We start from the raw sequence: 15,135 nt of genomic DNA on the forward strand, positions 1-15,135 counted from the left end.
TCTTAATGTCCTTACGTTGCTCGCACTTTGTATGTGTGTTATTCAAATTAGGAATGTAAATTGTAATTATAGTCGTGGTTCAAGAATTATCGAAATTTATTGTTGGTTATTGAAAAGTTTAACATTTTTATTTCCTATTCAAATATATAATTTATTTACGTATATTTCCCAATCTAAGCTTACTATTGTAAGTATTCTGAACGTTTTGTATAAGTATTTACCAACACTTTTTAGCGCACTTAATTTAAACATTCGAAATAATTTGATATCTTCAAAAGTAGCAATACAATTAATAATACTAAACAATGTTACAATCATATTGAATCATTAGAATGCTAACTTAAAAAATAAAAATAAAACAAGATCAACGATCGAAACAACATGATGACAATTATATATAAACATGACATTCCTATAATTAACGAAAATATATCGTATAATTATGTATTATAATTACAAGCGCTGTCCAGCTTGACAAAATAATGGATTTTGCCCAGTTTTTACGACTATTCCATAGAACCAAGAACCTGAAGGAGAATAATTTGTATATACCGGCCTATATCACATGCAAACTCTGCTAGTTCTTGTCTGATCAGCCACACACATGTAAAGGGCCCTTATTACGTCGTTATTACTTGCACGTCATGCTTTAAAACTCTTATTGCATGACAAATATTCCCGTTAGCATTATTTCAATAACAATATTTCCAAGCAAGACAGTTATTTTTTCACATTTCAGGATGAATAATATGTAATTCAGAAATAATAAGTTGCTGCTTCAATGAAATGACCACTCTTTGCCCACGAAAAACTGATATTTTGTAAAGATTAAACTGGGTGTTCCGTTATTTTGCAGATTCCAAGTCTTTTCTTTTCTTGTGCTATAGTTGAATATTCGTATGTAAAATCGTACATAACTTCATAGGCTATGTACGATCCGATCTAAACTAGATGTTATTATGTTATCATTAAAAAAGCATTTATATTCTATTCCTTCATAAGGATTTCTCATCCATATTTTTATATTTGCTAACCAAAAGTGATCTGGAAAACAAGTCAGAAATCTTGCGTTTATCTTACTGCCTGTAAATAAATGTATAATTAAACTCATTCAGGAATGTTGCATAGCGAAGTAAACGTGAATCTGTTATTCCATACAGGTCATTTTTGGATTTAAAATTGATTGCAATAGTGTAAAATTCCTCCCAAACAAATACCACTAAAACTTTTCAAAGGAACAGAAAATGGCGGTAGCTCCTTGTCCAATTTATAGCCCCTTTAAGATGATGACACTGATCTTGAGCATGTGAAGTAACAATTAAATTGTTATTAAAATGGGCCTGATTGTGCTTTCTTGGGAGTAATAACAATCCAGATAATAGATTTTAACCTGCATCTGTACGCAGGGTAAAAGAAAAGTTTTGGTTAAATTAAAAAAGTACTTTATCACTGACTATTTCCTGTTTAAGTTCACAATTGAAAATCCATTTAAATTTAGAGTTAATCATAAAAAGATGGTTTAAAGGCTAAGGGGTTTAGATGCATCCGGAATACACTTTGAGTAGTTCCTGTAAGATCACGAAGCTCCTTAGCTGATTCTTAGGAGGGGATGCTCTGTTAAAGATTTTTGCGATTTTGTCAGATTTTTTCAATCATTATTATTAATAATTTAGGTAAATTATCTCTTGCGCTGATAGCATTCATTTCTCAAATTAATGAATATGAATATGAATATGTTATTGCATTGTACTGTTATTATAGACCTACAAGTATGATACGCGTTATAGAAATCAAGGGTACAGCTCATCATATTCTATTTTATTTATAAAAACTTAAACTCCTCGATTATATAGTATATATCAATCAGTGGAGAAATGAAAGGTAATTTATAATTGACACATAGTCTGACATGCCCATCAGACTTACGTACTACTACATAAGGTGAACTCCATTCATGGAATCACACCATTCATAATATTCCACTCTTGTAATAACTTTTTCTCGTAATTTAGTTGGATTTAGGGTAATATAAAATGATATTCCTATAAATATTTAGTTTTACTATTATATTTAGTCATTTTTCCGAAGAAGACATAATAATGAACCATTCCAGAATCTTTTTTTCGTACTATGCACGGAGAGATCATTCATTGGAAGGGATTTTTTTTCTTGTATCTATAACACATTAATTTGTAACATTCTAAATTTTTTAATAAGATGACATATAAGGATTCATATTTTTAATCTAAATAAAGAAAATCCAATAAGACGTCAGATATTACATGTGACGCATTGTCGCCAGAGATCGCCTCCGTCGCGTCTCAACGTGAATTGTCGCTTGCTTTGTGTTGTTGGGTTAATCCGTCTGAAATATTCTATTTTTGCGTTGTGACATCGAAATTATTAGGATCATAACTCACCTAGATGTATCATGTTTAAAAGGACCATTGGATTTCGGAAATTTGCCATTTCTATATGTTAAAGAAATTTACAGTGCGTTTCAAAGTTTGAGATATACTCCCTTTTTTAGTTTTCATAATGTCCTAATTGATAAAAATCTTATAAAATAATAAATTGTTGGTAAACAATAATAAACAATGGACTGCCCCTCAAGGTACCAGAGATGTATCTGACTGGAACATGAATGGTATTGTCCAAACTGGAAAGAAATAACTCAAGCGATGCCATAGCACAGGACCAAGATAGGAGCACAAATATAATGTCACACCTAACTATCAAAGGAGGAAAACTGACAAGGAAATCAATTACAAATAAATTTTTCAGCATTTTCAAATAAAATGTTGTAGGTGGATATATAACGTAAAATAGATCTTAATATTTGTATAGTAAATAATAATTTGTTTATATTGGTTAGCAAAGATTTTAAACATGGTTGTCTAAATGTATTACATCAGTTTGTAATTTCTTAGTTTACGTACACATAAATACACATGGAGAGTGGAGAAGGGTTATCAATCCTTCGTAAGACATACTTCCTGTTGGTTACATTTGGTTACATAAAATACTGTTTTATTATTACACGGTGAGTTTTCAGATTTTACTCAGCAACAGAGAAGTTGTAAGCATCCTTGATATTCAACCGATTACTTTCAAATATTAAAATTAGGAACTGTAGAGAATGTAAACAAGTAGAGAGTCACTAGCTTAGCGCTATACATAAAGTGTGTGTAAAATGTATGGAACACCTTAATATTATTAGCAGCTATAATTTATAAAGTCTTCATAATGTAATACGGCTACAGTAACTGCTTTATATACAATACCTATCCCACGCCTACACTGGGGGACGCCCGTAGGGAGTGCGGTGGAAATTTTAAGTGAAAGAGGACGATATCCATATCACATTAAAGGTGCTTATCATAATATATCAAATACCACTTTATAAGATTTGTGCAATACAAAACGGCGGCTGTTATAATAAAAATCATTATTGTAACTTAACTTAAACGGCCGGCTTTTTCCAGGACTATGAATTAAAAAATAGTGCACTTTGGGTGCATCCATAGACATGCAACCTTGTGGATAGTAGTGGGAAAGTTATCTGCTGGGGTTTTGAAAATATTAATTTTGAAATATTTTACATCATCTGTATATTCAAGTTGAGTGTTTAATTTATCTCCTCCCATGTTTAATTACTCTCCTTTAATTGCAGCATGTGGTATGTGACGCTGTCTCAGGCTTGACACCTGGAATCTGAAATCATGTTCGTCTGAAGAGATTCAAAGAAAGTCGGTGACGAAGAAGCTCTAAACGAACCTTTCGACATCAGGTACACCTATAACTAGGTGAAGTGACAGTCTCATTATCAGATACACACTAACGATGCTTCTTATACAATTTCTAAGCACAGTAGAGCAACCGAGTTTTCTAAACATAACGTTATCTATATATCCAGAGTAGAAATTTGAACATATTGCAGTTAACTAAATTGATGTTCATTAAATAATGCGCTTTTATTTCAGAAATTGGTACACACATCCTGACTTAAGTTCTAGGTCCAAAACGTAAGGCTGAAGGTTGCTGTCTTTAAACCTCCCTCTCCCGACAATTGCCTTCTTGTTCACATTGTATCAGATAACGCCCCGCTACAACCCAGAGACTTGATTTACTCTCAGTGTTTCAATTTTGCTGGTACGTATGCGTAGCGTGCTTTTATGCTCTAATCTTGGAACTCATGCTGTTCAGTTATCACTTAAAAATACTTTAAGTGACATTCTATTGCAACACTCTTTAGGTTTGAAGTTCAGATTTATGTATTCAGATTTTACACTTGAGATTAGAGGGTTGATTTCAACCATCAAAACGTAGATGTTTTAACATATACAGATAACAAATGCCCGAAATCCTATTACCATTCATATTATCCGTCATAGTATCAAAATAAAAAAAGGACTTTTTTAGTTTTTAGGGAAAACAGTCTAAATAATAAAGTCAAACATAAATTTATTAGTGTAAAAGTGTTTTTGTGTACTAATGGAAGGTTACTACAACTTCAGATGTAATTAATGGCTCATAGGATGTTAAAAGGCCATTGATTTTGAATGTTGCTTCTCTGTTAAGTGCTTTTCCAAGTCCTTACCAAAGCACTTGCTCGTACACACGCACACATACACTATATTCAATGTTAAAGTGTTTAACCTTAAGTTTATTTACGCTTAATAAAATACATTGTAATAATAGTACATTGCTTACGTTGAGGAAAACTCAAATATTACATGTATGCTCCACCATAAGAGGAACGTGGATTTTATCTTTGTGTGTCATATTAAACAGTCGTAACGATTATAGTTTCATTTTTATAGTAATATGCTAGTGACAGAGTATAAATCATTTATATTTTATTTTTCAGTCCAGAATAAGTTACATATAAACTGTATAGCCTACCAAAGTTATCGACATCCATTCAAATCTTGATAATTCCAATAAGTTCAATTCGAATTTTTGGATCAAATGGAGTTTTATCCCTGTCTCTTGACCCTCCAGTTCAACAAAGTTGCATAGAAAATGTTTAAGCCCATTGTTTTCAATGTCAGCTCATTTTATTCTCAATATGAAACAAGAACAGACTTAAATAAAAATTTACATCCCACAACAAACACAAAATACATTGTGACAGCCTAACAAATTTTAAGCTAGAATAACGCTCAGAAAAACTCAATGGTTGGTCTTGCTATATCACAAAACTGATATTTTGTATTATGTAATGATTTTTCAAACAAACTGTAAAGTTTAAGGATAACATCCGTTTGGAAATACTTTTATATATGGTACATTCCACATTTTTTGTTTATTAAGTTGGGTTGCAGAGCATTTTATAATAAAATGCTCTATAAAAAGTCTACATACCAAGTCACCGAAATATAAAGTTTTATCCCACGTTGAAATGCCGTATTTATCCCAGTTTCTTTAAAGATTGTTTTCTTCTTACAAGTTTCTCGTTGCCATCATAGTTACACAAAGAACTAATGGGTACAGTTAAATGAAGTAAACACTATTAACTGTATTAAAATTAATAGTTCTGGTTTTTTGTGTAAATACATACAATGAGGCTTTAATTTATATACGAACAGCTCTATCGGCGAAATACAATAATTCATTTAAAGCATATTTGCATTATGACGATATAAAATCAGAGTTTGCAAGCTAACTTTAGGAATTGAGTAAAGCTGCCCACCATAATGAAGTACTGTATTACAAAATATTTAAACTGATGCAGACACTTTATTTCTGCCGTGTTGTCTGTACTAAACAGTTGGGTAGTTGAATTTAGTAACCATAACTAAACGAGTGAATTCAACACTAATGTTATTGCCTACCATATGGAAACTCTTATTTGTATGAATTCATGGAATATTTGGCGGTTTTTAAAATACAGTTATGCTAGTATTACCTCAATCACGTAGAATTAAGACAGATATGTTTTTCTATTTGCAATTGTGTAGTATTATTGTATACATACAATATTCACTTTAATTAAACAGTACCATCTTTAAAACCTTATTGTATATTACAATATGCATAAGTATAAATAAATATAATAATTGGGATATCAAACATTATATTTTGAAAATTGTAGAGGGTGGTATATCGAGAGTTGTCTAGTAGTCACTAAATATAAATTTGTTTGAGATTGCTAAATAATTATGACAAGGTATGAAATTACAGTAAATATAAAATGTGAAAGGAATATGAAAACCATTTGTGGATTAAAATTCTCAACGTCGAGTTGGAAAAGTAGTATGTATAAAACGTTATCACATGTTACTGTACACATTTATCATATGTCTGCAATTTAAGTCTATCTCGTGTCTATCTGATAAGATATATAAGCGATGAATGTGAAAACGCAATGTGACTCTAAACACTGTGTTTTGTTACCAATTTACTGCAGGACATCAAGATAACAGTTCCCTCCCGGGAGGAGTGTATTGTGTAACATTGGCTGAACTACAGTGTTTCTAAACACGTGTACATATTTGGACTAATATTTTTGATAATAAAATGAGAATTCAGATTTTCTCATAAATATGATAAAAGTTAAATATGACCACCTTTATTGTTCACTGAGTGTTAGGGAAACCTATTACTCTTGGGGCTGGAAAAGTCCCATTTCCGTCGGCCTGGTTATCAGCAAAAAATTCCACACAAAAACTGAGCTATAAAATGGAACTTTTGCATGAGGCTATATTTATATAAAGGTAACACTGAGTTCTCTCATGGTGCATGTCACTCCATGGGGTTTGGCCGAGCGTTAACCAATATTTTTGAATGCATATTAAGCGTAACCATGGTGGCTAAGAAAACATTTCAGAATAAATACATTTGTAATCAAATTGAGTACAATGGTATGAAATTATAAATGTGACATATTAGCACTATACAGATTAGTCATAAAGTGAAAAAAATATAAAAAAACATTATAGAGTGAAAAGAAAACGTTAAAAGTCAGCATTTTAGAGTACATTTTCGTTGTAGTACACTTCATATATCCCAGGATATTTTATTACCTAACATGATAACTAGCGATATGAACAAAAATGTGAATTTTATTATTTTTAAATACCTTAAGAAACATTTAATCTGTAGACTTTACACTTTTAAAGCAAATATATTTCTGCATAGTCAACAATTAGCACTATCATTTTGTATATCAAATCATGGAATTTTACAGAGCTTCATTTAATCAGATCACTCAAAAGGTCTTTGCCTGGTGGAGGAAGAAAACTTTTTACAATTTTCTGCTTGTCTATTTGTCTGCATGAAATTTTTAGAATGAATTGAGCCATGTTATTTTATCTTAATACCTTACTCTGAAGAAATCACTATTTTGGAAATTGCTTTTCAATCAAAATTCCTTCTTCGCCAAAAAAAATATTACCATATAATATTATAAATAACAAAAACTAAGTTTAAAAGTTGTCTTAAAATCCCTTTTAAAGTGTCTGAAGCAACAGTCACACTCGTAAACAATTCCATATATCATTGTGAGTCAACGAGAGACAGATATTGTAACTTTTCTTGGTCCTCTTTAACTATTTTCTATGCAGATTGCGTGCGCTCTTTCTGATCGTTTGGGGCACTTGCTGTGAGGAAATGGTATCGGAAATACTGTCACACAATGGCGACCTTCTGTCTGTCGTTTTGCGGTTACGAAGGCACACACGTCGTAAGAGAGGCATTTCAAAATCACACATTTCTGCACTACCATTTTAAAGAATAAGATATTTGAAATCGAGACTCATCAAGAAAACCGTTTAAAGATAACACACATTACTTCATACCTCTTACTTAATTGAATTTCCTTTTTAAATTTTTTTCAGAGGATAATATCTCTTGATAGAGTACTTGGAATTGTAGTAGTGGATTCTCTAATTTCACACACTGACGTTGGCCAGACCGAGTTTTCACAACCGCAATGGAACATCAAATTCCCCAACGTGACTCGGTGTTTCTTTATGTAGCCCAAAATGCCACAATATGTTTATTTTTATAAGGACTGTTAACCCTGCATGGAAAAAAAATTATTTTTATTTAATTCTTTACTTTATTATTTGTAACAGTCGACAATAAAGAATGTTTCTCAATAACGTTCATTATTGGGTGTATAACATGATTCCTACGTTAAAAAAATTTACAAACTACTTCTACAATCCATCTCATTAAGTTGTTATTCTATTTAATTAGGTGGAAATGCTAGAAATTCAATAAACCAACCAAATACATAACGTAAACGTAAAAATCATACTGCATCACAAAGAAGTTGCACATAAAAAGTTCATTGGATTTACAAAGAATATACTAGTACAATAAAATCACAGAGCTTTAATCGTGAAGTCTACGATATGTCAAATAGAGATATATAACAACAATTCGTAAAAGCAAGAATTTACGTAAAATAGGACCTACTGGTTATAAGATGAGATAAAATGATTGAACAAAAGCAGACTCTTAAAATATTCACTGTTACTTTGATTGTTACTTTCATTGGTACAAAAATTACACAAAACTAAAAAAAAATATTTATCTATTTTACGTTTAAGCATTTTTAATTTTAAAGATTATCAACATTCATTTATAATGTTGTTATTGTTTATAATGTTCATTTATAACATTCATTATCAATATGCATGATGTAATCTTTGAAAGGGTTAAGTGATTGCTCGAATGTTGTAGAGAATTTTAGCAGCGTAACTTGACAGAAGGCCACTTGCTACTAACATTCGGGCACCATTAACCTTTGGTCAATCGATCCTCATACTAGAGGTAATGTTAGATTTGCTATAAACTTGTCTACAAATAAGTATCATTGTAAAAGTTTAATACAGCCCTTTAATTAGCCCTTTTTGAGTCGCTTGTGTTCAAGTATTTTAATGGCTAACATTTCCGTTTAGTACTATGAAAAATATTGAATATTTTGATCGGGTTTCGCTGCAAATATTCTAAACTATATATATATATATATATATATATATATATATATATATATATATATATATATATATATATATATATGTTTGTGAAAAAAATTAGAAATTACAAAATCAAGGCTGTACGAGTAATTAAAGAAAAGTGAAATATTACTCGTATATTTATATATGTGTCTGGCCGAGGGGCAATGTCCTAATTATTAATAGTGAGTTCTGAAATAGCTTGTAGAGTTGAATATATTCTGTCAGAGTAAAAAGTAATACACATTGTATCCATGAAAGGCAACAATAGAAATATTTCAGGAGTAATAGTAAGCCAGCGACAATATTCCATACAATGGAGGCGGTCCCTAGCGGCAGTATGTCACTTGTAATATCTGACTTCTTAGTAGGATTCTTTCTTTAGGTAACAAATTTCAATTCTTAGTAGTCAATGTAGCCAAATAAATTGAGGTTATTTATCCTGTTTCAAAATAGCGTACTGAATTGAATAATTTCGAAGAAGTGTTGATTGCAAGATACCAAATATTTCCATTATATTTATTATCTGTTAGGATAGAGAAATGATTTAGTAGTAATAAAATTAAATAGTTTATGAATGATAAGGATGCATTCTTGTTGTGTTCAGTTATCTTTTTCCTTTCCTCTACACCCACTTGTGGTAATAAGACGATTCACACGTATGTTATGTTGGTTATTATTCACAACGGTTTCCGTTTACACATTCGTTTTTCGTTTATGTCGGAGGCAAGATAGGCCTTTTTATGTAGAAATTGTGTCCTATGAAAATAATAGCTCACCTCAGGGTAAAATGGGAAGCAATGAATCATCCGTAATCTAGAAAAGGATATCCGATGGTATTCCTTATAGAAGTATGACGTTGTTGGAATGTCGTGTAAAACGGAGTATGGGTGCGGGTAGGAATACTATTGTTCCCAATAGCCATTACTGCCCTTAGGTAAGCATTGAAATACTCCATAATATACTCAAGCTATGCATAAAATAGCAGAAAAACATTATTATGTATACGTACATGAAGTTGTTCGCTAAGAATGCCGGGAGGCGGGGCGCACGCTCGTTACGGCAGGAACGCGAACTACTACCGTGTACGGGAGAACGGCCCTTACTTAAAAAACAGCCCTCGTATTAATATGGAACTTTATTTTATGAGATATTTAAATTCATTAAACTCAGCAGTGCTCAGTAAAATAAGGTATGCCTCACCGGGTGTCGCAGAACAGGTGTCGCTGTATTTGCATAAAACACTAATATTTATCTTTCATTTCATTCTTCATATGTCCGGCGTACAAATAGACAGACAGACATTTCAAAGATTAATTTTGCATCACAGACAAAGGAAATTCGTTAGTCTACTGAGTGATAGGTTTCAATGACAGCCTAATTACATTCACCATCATCAAAGGCAATGTTGCCCATATATAATGAAGCTTTATGCATAATTTACAGTCTATAGGTTAGTTCGTTCTTTGAATATCTTGACAAGAGACAGACAGAAATAAAATTTTGTAGTCTTTGGAGGAGAACTATTAATAATGTGTAGTAAGAATTAATATTATAGTAATATACCACGTTTTAAGGTAGTATTTTAAGTATTGTAGATAATATAAGCGTTTAGGTGTTGTAATACACGGAAAAAATAACCGTTGTTTACATATACTCACGGCATCAATAAACATGCATTAAAAAGTTAAAGCTTCAACCTACATAATGTTATGGCTATTATTTCTTTTAGCTGTAAAGTACTTGTAGTCAATTAGATCCACTTTATTAGTCTGAAAATAAATTTAATTGTTCTATTGGTTTTTAACCTTAATTTAAAACTTTCAAACGAGTGCCATCTAAAAATTTGTTAAGATAATATGATATAATTTTTCTTTTGATTTGAGACTAGATAATGAATAGTTGTGGAAAATTTGAGTTTTTATTTTTACGTATTTATGAAATAAAAAAACAAAACTAAAAAGCTCATACCTACAAACAGGCGGCTTATTATTTGTTTTTGTTTGTCTTCACATGAAGATCAAAATGTTTCTAGAGAGTTTTTAACCACCCTGTATATATGACAACAAAAAACAATCGTTAACACTTTTGTAAATTACAACTGTAAATTATACATTCCTGTACAATACAGGAATGAGCTGCATAATTACGATTCGTAATGTAATTTCAAAAATTTAGCAATGTGTGAGAAATCGCGTTTTTTACGTGTTAGCCACGATTCAGGCTAGATTTTAAAAATCCTTTGTTAGCAACTGTATAAGAGCCAAAACGAATGTATTTCTAAATTCCAAATTATATTTTATGCAGATTTTGTAGCAAAAATCAAATACATAATTCTATAGTATAGAAATTAACTTAAAATATATAGATAGGGTACGTTAAATATCTCGACTAAGTTAGTCCCTAAGTTAGCAATCTTGGTACGAAATTTCGTCATAATATTATGATAGTTTTAATTTCACAACTTCACAATTCCGTCGTTATTTATGGACCTAGGAAAAACAGAAGGTGGTTTGTAATGTCTGGAAACTTGTCCTACATATTTTGTACTATAAAATATTTAATCTAAAACATTGCTTAATTTTGTCGAAAATTTTGGTAAGATTTATCTCTTTTTATTATTAAAGTGTTATTCCCATGCATATTTTTATAGTATGTTATAGATTATGAAATGCAGAACCTAAATACTTTAATTATTCATAAAGCTATTTTTTCCTTATATTTTAAAACCACACGAAACAAAAACCCGTAAATTATTTAACGGATTTTGAAAAACGTTGCAGTGCAATATTTGTTAGAGAATTTATTTCTTAACATTTTAGTACTAAACATATATTTCAATGCACTGTATAGTATTTGAAATAATAAATAGGTTTAAAAGTATACATACACTAAGCGTGAATAAATAAATAACTGCAATGTTATTAAAATAAAATCAAGAAATCTGACTTATTGTGTTTGTATACCGGTATTTATCCTTTTCTACATTCATTGATGCATCAGAATTGACTGATATCTTGTCACTTGCTCTGCTAGCCGCTAGTTATAATGAGTTACAACATTTCACTAGCAATGCTGCTCGATGAACCCAATTAAACATTAAAAAAAAATCTTTTTAGTTTTGTTGAAAATTGGATAACATTGCTTTGATGTAAAAGTCTTATTCCTTCACCTGATGGCATGAGATTTTGATATGTTATAAAATAATAAATGGAGAACTTAAGTATATGGATACTCTTTCTAAAGTTCTTATTATTACTTACAGTTGTGTTGTCAAATTACTACATGGCTTTGAAAAATATTGCAGTATTATATTTGTTGAGCTATTAATTTTTTTATGTTGGTACTACAAATATTTTATCCTACTGTGAGGGATTTAAAAATAAATTGTTTTACATAACTTACGAAAAATAAACAAATCTGATTTATTATTGAAATATATATAAGCAAGTTTAACTGAGTATGTTTCAACTATAAACTGTTAACAATTTTGATATGATTATGCTGTTAATTTGTTATGCTAATGGGAAAGTAAATAATACTATCAATGCCTCAACGCCCAAAAAGTTAAAATTATCTGTCACGCTGATTAAGTCCAAACACTGTTTCCAGTATTGACATGTTTCTTGCATGTGTCTGGTTGGACCGATGACACACAACGAGGAAACTAACTCCAGATCTGGAAGTAGGTTGTAATTGGCAGTGTATGAATGAAGCCTGGATGTTTGAATGTTGTAAGTTTGAATATTGCATAGATGTTTGTTGAATGTAGATTATATAGATTTAATAAATGACGTTTGGTGTTCGATTTCAAATAAACAATTTTATTTGGTTTGATTTTGTTTTTGAATTTGTACAGCATACTGACATACCATTATTGGGACTGAAGCTGTACTCTCCACCCATATTTCCTGACACCAAATGTTCAGATATTAATGAATTTAATTTTGCATATTGTATGGACCTTATTTTCATAAATAGTCATATTTTATTTAGCACCGATGTCCTGAATTTCACTCCAACGTCGTTAGCCCAAAGGATAACAAAATAATATTCAGCAGCCTAAATGTACAACAATATTAAGTTTTAATACTTATAAGTTTTATATTTTCGATCGTTTAATCTTTAAAATATAAAAATTGCCACAAATGCATCACTTTAAGAATGTTTATATTTCTTAGCCTCTTCAAGGTAAATTGAATATGTTGTTGTTGGCATGAAGCTACTAGATATGATCGTTAAGCCAATTTAGGCCCAACAAGAGTGTTGCAGACAGCTAGGTTGTACTTGATTATAACTCCGTAAGAACAATTTTAAACCTCGTGCACTTTTACGACTTCGTTTCAGTAGTAGACTTATGCGAGGGGTATCATTTCAAAAGCCACCAAACGCTTTTTAGTTTTTTTAATATTATTTAGAAAATATTCTTATGCATTTGAATATCCTTGTTTAAATATTCCAACAGTATGCATTAAAAAAGTGTTTTCGATTCATTAAAAAGAAACATCAAATTTTCCACAAGGCTACGATAAGAAATAAGCTTTTAAAGGGAATGGGGTAAAAATTGTTGCTATGGGAAAAATTCGGTTAAATTTAACTAAAGATTGCTTTTAACCAATAATATATGTTTATTTTGTGAAGTGCTAAGGCTAAGAACAAAAAGCCTTAGTTTAGACACTTGAGCAAGGAACTGGGCACTCAGAACATTCGCATCTCACAATGATTTCTGTCACTGGATTCAATAATATTAACAACAATAGACACCGGCTGTCTATAATCAATAAGTATATAACAATATTAAAACAAATCATAATACATTAATAATTACGTTTTACTGATAAAAATATGAAGTATACAGTAATAAATTATTAAAGATGGGGCTAGTCATATAAAATAATTAAAGATAAAAGTAAAATCTTTCCCCCCCCCCCCCCACCCCCCCCCCCCCCCACCCCCCCCCCCCCCCACCCCCCCCCCCCCCCACCCCCCCCCCCCCCCACCCCCCCCCCCCCCCACCCCAGAGTTATATTAATCTTAAGAATAAAATAAATAACAGTTTTTTTTCGGATGAACAAGCATTTGTTAGGAAAATATATATTTAAATTTAATAGCATATCTTAGAAAATATTAAAAACATCCTAACTTTTCCATTACAATTATCAAAAGCTTAATAAAGTATTTTACACTTTATGCCATAAAAGTTGTTTCTAATTCAAATTAATAAATAAATTCCGTCTATATCTATAAATTTCGTCTATATTATTTATTAAAATAAGAAATTTTATTTTTCATTTGCGTATACTGCTGTCAAAGAAGATACTATGAATGTGAGCAGGTGGTTGTGAAATAAAACTCTAGAATATCTTAATTTCACAGTCAGTTAATTTATAGTTTTCAGTTTGAACATCGCTAAAACAAATATGATTTTATGGGCTTCATTTTTATTTGATGATTAAAAAAAATATAAAGATAATATTTGGAGAAAGCATAATCGTTAAAATATTGGTGACATTGGACTTGTACTACTTTCATAAGAAGAAGCCTATAAATATTCGGAATGTATTTAATTATTTTTCTACTACTTATATGTTAGGAAGAGGAATGTTTCTGTGATAAGAAGCACAACTTTGAAACTTTACCGACAGTAAGAAGAGCTATTGAGATTGTTGTTCATAAAGAATGGAAAGTCACTGATTAAAGAGACTAAATGTGCTGTCCTTCTCTTATGAATGACTCTATTGGGGAATTTTATGAATAAAACATTACCACTTAGTATTCTGGGTGGGCTCTTACATAATTATCCTTAACGCGTACTAAATTAACCATTTCTTGACTTAACTCGCAATTCTTTTGAAGCTTTGTTCCAAGGGATTTATTTTTTTTTTACGAAAAGACTTATGTATTCTGACTGGAGAGGATATTTATCACGATATGAAAATATATTAATCAACGTACGATTAAAATGCTTTAACTAAAAATTTTATTGAATACTTTATTTGTCTGGGATTTTTATGTGCATGTAAACATTCCGTAAATGAGGAGGAATTAGTAATTTGCATAAATATTTTCTGTTAAGAGATAGATATAAAAGATATAGTACGTTAAAGGACATTTTGGAACAAGTGTCGGAAGATATGGCGAAGAAAATTTCTAATCAGAATACAGT

This window comes from Homalodisca vitripennis, chromosome 5 (genome assembly GCF_021130785.1).
Source record: "Homalodisca vitripennis isolate AUS2020 chromosome 5, UT_GWSS_2.1, whole genome shotgun sequence".
In the NCBI taxonomy this organism is placed as follows: Eukaryota; Metazoa; Arthropoda; class Insecta; order Hemiptera; family Cicadellidae; genus Homalodisca; species Homalodisca vitripennis.